This window comes from Petaurus breviceps, unplaced genomic scaffold (assembly GCF_028583685.1).
Source record: "Petaurus breviceps papuanus isolate PSGF00001 unplaced genomic scaffold, PetGlider_PUasm1.0 37, whole genome shotgun sequence".
Lineage (NCBI taxonomy): Eukaryota > Metazoa > Chordata > Mammalia > Diprotodontia > Petauridae > Petaurus > Petaurus breviceps.
The window spans coordinates 13,870,784-13,877,332 of record NW_027186296.1 but is presented as its reverse complement, the minus strand read 5'-3'; positions in this window follow the sequence as shown (position 1 = coordinate 13,877,332).

The window sequence follows — 6,549 nt, the reverse complement described above, 5'->3', positions numbered from 1 at the left end:
ATTGACTTCCACCCAATACTGCAATCCAGATCCAAGCAAGTTAAAGCAAGAGAGATTACCTTCTGAATGGCCACTTGGTCCCCCTATGATTTGCAGTCCAGGCTCTGAAGCAGCCACATGGTGCAGCTGCTGCACCTTGCTTGCTTCTCGACTCGGGAGCAGCAGCCGGACCACACTTGTGTCCCCCCCAGTTCCAATAGAGTTCAGCCCTGATCTTTTACTTTGTCTTTGGCATTTATGGGTTGCTAATTCTGGAAACTGCCACTGCTGCTGGTGATTCACTATCCCAATGTCTTCTCCCAGTGTGTTGTGATGGACCCTCCTGTCTACCTGCTGGGCTACCTTCATTCGGAGATTTGTTTCTCTCTGTCACTTTCTGTGTTCTCTAGGTCTAAAGTTTTTAGATTCATATTTAATAGGCATTTGAGGTGGTTATAGAGGGAGCTCATGGAGTTTTCCTGCTTCTATGCTGCCATTTTGGCTCTGTCCCCCCCACACTATGGTCTTTCTTACTACTGTTGTCACTGGTATGCTAATTATTTCACTCTCCTTCCATACATCCAAATGATTTAAACCCTGTCACTAGAATCTTCATCTTCCTCTTTTTCATTGTTCCTATATCAAACATATTTTTCTGACTAGTTGTGGAAGCTCCTGATGCACAGTTATTGGATAATGGGTCACGTTTTTCAAGAAAATAAAATAAAATAAGCTGATTAAGCCAAAGAGGATTTCTCATGATTTAAGGTTATTCAGCATCACTATTGGTATATTGTCTCACTATGATAACACACAGGAATTGTGCCATGACAAGATTCTCACCCTTTACATTACAAACCATCTAAGGTGGAAAGGCCAAGGGGGAAAGGAAACAGAGTAAAGTGGTGACTGGGCTAACCAGCTTACAAAAGGGAAGATGGTTATGATCAAATGATGTCTGTAATCATAAAACTTTTTATACCATGAGTGGAAGAAGGATATCAAGGAATGCTTCCTTAGAGTAGCTTGCAAATTAATTGGGACAAAGTAATATAATTACATTTATTAATTATACAGTAAATCTTATGACATTTTTTGCATTTAAGATTTTTTAGTATGCAATATATTCTTTTGCTACAATCCCTTGGACACAATTGAATATTGAGTTCACAAGATTTCAATACATTTTTAAATTCTTTATCATGAAAACGTACTTTTATCACATTATGAAGTTATTTTGAGGAATAGTCTATTTTCTCAAGTTTGGCTTTAATTATAGTTCATAGGTTTTCAGTGCATTTTAAATCAAGCATATTACCAGCCATTGAAACATTATACATAGGACCCATAAGGACAGACTGTTTACTTTTTATATATGTAAAATGTAAAATGGATGTCTAATATTCTTATCAACAATTGGGTTGTTTATAAGAAATATTGGGGTAAACCTGAGAATGATATGAATTTAAAAAGTAAAACCATTTAGGAACAGCATAAAAGAGTATTTATTTGATGTACAAAAGGGAGAATTGATACAGAAGAATCAGATGGGGAGGAGAGCTGGTAGTTCTGGTAACCTACTTTCATTGGGAATGGGTTTAAGTGGAAACAATACTTATATATTTAGAAGAGTATAATACTCTTTTAAATTCAGAAGAAATAAAATGGTAGGGGAATAGGGAGGGAGGAGAGGACAACAGAGAAATCTTTAGGGGGGTGAGAGAATAGGTAAATAGGGTCAGCCCAGTCAGCACTTTACTAGATTTCTTCTTCCCCTTGGCTTCCCATCTTAGATGGTTTGTAATGTAGAGGGTCAGAATCTTGTCATGGCAAAATTCCTATGTGTTATCATAGTGAAACCATATGCCAATAGTGATGTTTAATAAATTTAAATCATGATAAATCCTCTTTGGCTTGATCAGTTTATTTTATTTTATTTTAGTTTCTTGAAAAACATGTGATCCATTATCCAAAAAATATTCTAGAATATAGAAGGATGTTTAGATTTATGGGAATGGGAGGATAGGGGAGGGATCCTTGGGGTTGGGGGGGGGGGGTAGGCAAGTCATGACAAGACAAGGCAGTGGAAAAATGTAAAGTAGAGGAGGCAGAAGGGATAGGAAACAAAAAATATAATCATACATAAAAACAAAGGTCAAGAGTAGAATAGGTTTGGGAAACTATATGTATGTATATATCTATAGCTATAGAGAAACATATCTAAACTTTATTGTGGACTTCTAGGGAGGTTGGGGGAAGGGGGAAAAACAAAGTAAAAAAGTGCACAGCAGAAAACAAAACAAAATTCACAAGGAAGCAAAGAAAAGACAGACAATTCTCAACACGAGTATTATTTATCACATAGGCTTTCTTGAAATGAAAATGTATTTACTACATATTTTGAATACTCTCATGCATATGACATACTTTTATTTCTTTCTAACTTTGTATTTAATTTTCAATATTTAAGCTTATTGTGTTTTTGTTTCTTTTTTATTCTCTGTGTTCTGCCATATTTGAGTCTAATTTTGAAGAAAAAAAGAAGCATCATATATGCACACAGATACATACATATGTATTGCATACACACATACACACACATATAAAAACATATAATATGAATTTTAAAATCTTTTATGCCATGGCATAGGGCAAGTCTATGTTGTGACATTTTATTTCCATATAGGAAATTCCACATTCCAGAACAATTCTGATTCTAAATATATCAACATATTTATCTGAGTTCATAATTTCCTTGATGGTGATGAAATTTGCATCCTCACTGGAAGTCCAAAACCTTCCAAATACTTTTTAGATGAATGTCTTATAGTCTGATCAAAATACCCAGGCATAATAGGCTCACTGGACTTCTTTAGCACAGGGTTGTTTTATGGCCTTGAATTTAAAAGTACATTTCACCAGGAAAAAAAAAAACAACCCACTTTTACCCCAATCTTTAGTGCTCCTTTCTTTGTATTGTCTTGTCCATTCGTGGAAAAAAACCAATATTTTAATGGAAACTGCTTCATTTTCTTTTTGACATTGTACATATTCAAATACAAAAAGTCAATCAGTGCAACACTGTAGAAGGATCAGTACACCTCCAACTGACATGTCCTTCAGAAAGCCTTTGCTTTTTTTTGAAGACTATTTAGATCGTTTTTTAATAATACTTTATCACTTCTTATTGTTTTCAATTTTTTAATCAAACTACCCTTTGTCCTTTAGTGCAAGTCATCCTGTTTTGTTGTCAATTTCCATGATCCTTGAAACACTTGACTCCCACACAATAAGAGCCAATTCAGTCTCTCTAATAGTTATTGAAGTGTGCTCATCAAGATTCACATTTTCATGTTTCCTTGGGTAATATTCATTCTTTAAATAACAAAATTAAACACACCAAAAGAGAGCAATTAAACATATGGCCATGGCATAAAATCAACCATATAGATAACAAGATTCTCCTTGATATCATTTCATGTAAACTAGATCAGACATTCTGAGTTGGTCTAGTATTAGTAGAAACAGACATGTATGACCACTGCTGTCACAAACTGAAAACATTTCAAATTATTGCTGTCCTAAGTAATTTTAATATCTCCAGTGAAGATTTCTCCTCATTTCGCTTAAGCTTATTTTTTTCCTGATTTATTTGTCAAAGACACAGAGAACAGTATATTGGTATCTTTTCTATAAAAATCCTGCATATTTTTGAAAATAGTGATAAAGTCATTTCTTAGCTAGCTTTTATTTAAGATAAGTATCCTAATTCCTTTGGATTTCTTTATACCTTATCCTACATTTCTTTATCTCTCACTTTTTCCATACATCCTTTTTGTTTAAGGATGGAAAAACAATTGTGACCAAACACTAATCTTACTAATGTAAAAGGTACAGAGAGAATAACTCGCAAGCACAAAGAGACAAATATAGTGATGCCTAGTATTCCAGATATTTCCAGGATTATGGTGGATTTGGCATTCAGGTTGTGTTGAACTTTGGTCCCTGGATCCTTTGCTTGTCCCTATCCTGTTCTTTTCCATTGAATTCTCCATTCTTTTACTTGGGTTGTTGGGTATTTTTGACTAATCGCACAACATTTTATCCCAAAAGGTAAAATTGTCGGATCATGCAGTGGTAAAGATCATTTTTATTTTAAAACACATGGTGAGCCCATCTACTTAATTGTTCATATATTAATTCATTTAACACTTAGTAACTATGGGGTATAAGGTTGTCTTAAGAAGATTTTAAGATCACTGATTTGTAGTTAGAAAGAACATTAGAAAGCCACCTAATTAAATCCCCTAATTTTATATATGAAGAAACAGAAGCTCAGATGGGTTAAATCATGTGACTAAAATCACATAGCTAGTGAGGGATAAACATAGATTTTGATCTGACTCCAAAATCACATCCTTGGTAGTGTACCACACTACGTCTTTACCATTCCCCCTAGTATCATTTGACTCTCCTACTGTACTAGTTAGTACTTCTCTAGCCTATCTTAGATCTTATTTTTCTTAAAAGAAAAGAAGACATGAGTCATTTTGATCATTTTTATTAATTATTCTTCACCATCCTTCAAGAGGTTCAAAGTTGTCCTTGTTCCTCTTTGACTAGATCTAGCTAAATCTTTTTTTTTCTTTTTCATTTATTTGTGTTGTCATGATGGAGAGAAGAGCATTACTATTATGTCCTTTGCTAGTTGCATTATTAACAATAGTAATAGCTGGTATTTATACGGTGCCTTAATATATTTAGAAAACACTTTACACCCCTGATCTTATGGGAAATGCTTCTAGCTTCTCCCCATTACATATAATACTTGCTGATGGCTTTAATTAGATGCTACCTATTATTTTAAGGAAGGCTCCATTTATTCCCATACTTTCTAATGTTTTTAATAAGAATGGATGTTGTATTTTGTCAAAAACCTTTTCTGCATCTATTGAGATGATCATGTGGTTTCTGCTAGTTTTATTGTTGATATGATCAATTATACTGATGGTTTTCCTAATATTAAAACATCCTTGCATTCCTGGAATAAATCCTACCTGATCAAAGTGTATTATTCTTGAGAAAAGTTGCTGTAGTCTTTTGGCTAGTATTTTATTTAGAATTTTTGCATCTATATTCATGAGGGAGATTGGTCTATAATTTTCTTTCTCTGTTTTATCTCTTCCTGATTTAGGTATCAGTACCATATTTCTGTCATAAAAAGAATTTGGTAGGACTCCTTCTTCACTCATTTTCCCAAATAGTTTGTAGAGTATTGGAATCAATTTTTCTTTAAATGTTTGATAGAATTCACTAGTGAATCCATATGGCCCTGGAGATTTTTTCCTAGGGATCTGACTGATGGCTTATTCAATTTCTTTTTCTGAGATGAGATTGTTTAAGTAACTTACTCCCTCTTCAGTTAATCTGGGCAACTTGTATGTTTCTAAATATTCATCCATTTCCCTAAGATTGTCAAATTTATGTGCATACAATTGGGGGAAATAATTCCTAATTATGGTTTTGATTTCCTCTTCATTGGAGGTAGATTCACCCTTTTCATTTTTGATACTCATAATTTGATTTTCTTCTTTCTTTTTTTATCATATTGACTAAGGGTCTATCAATTTTGTTGGTTTTTTCATAAAACCAGTTCTTGGTTTTATTTATTAATTCAATAGTTTTCTTAATTTCAACTTTATTAATCTCTCCTTTTGTCTTCAATATTTCTAATTTAGTATTTAATTGGGGATTTTGAATTTGTTCTTTTTCTAGGTTTTTTAATTGCATGCCCAATTCGTTGAGCTCCCTTTTCTCTAATTTAATCACGTATGCACTCAGGGATATAAAACTTCCCCTAAGAACTGTCTTTAATGCATCACATAGATTTTGTTATGTTGTCTCATTATTATCATTCCCTTAAATGAAATTACTGATTGTTTCTATAATTTCTTGTTTGACCCACTCATTTTTTAGGATTAAATTTTTTAATGTCCAATTAGTTTTTAGTCTGTCTTTCCCTGGCCCTTTATTGCATATAATTTTTATTGCATCATGATCCGAGAAGGATGCATTTAATATTTCTGCCTTACTGCATAGAATTGTGAGGTTTTTATGCCCTAGAATATGGTCAATTTTTGAATATGTGCCATGAACTGCTGAGAAGAAAGTATATTCCTTTTTATCCCGATTCAGTTTTCTCCAGAGATCTATCATACCTATCCTCTCTAAGATCCCATTCACCTCCTTAACTTCTTTCTTGTTTATTTTGAGGTTGGATTTATCAAGTTCAGAGAGGGGGAGATTAAGGTCTCCCACTAGTATAGTTTTGCTATCTATTTCTTCCTCTAATTCCTTTACCTTCTCCTCTAGGAATTTGGATGCTACACCACTTGGTGCATATATGTTAAGTAATGATATTGCTTCATTCTTGATGGTGCCTTTTAACAAGATATAGTTTCCTTCCTTATCTCTTTTAATTAGGTCAATTTTTTTTGCTTTTGCTTTATCTGAGATAAGGATTGCTACCCCTGCTTTTTTTTTTTTACTTTAGCTAAGGCATGATATATT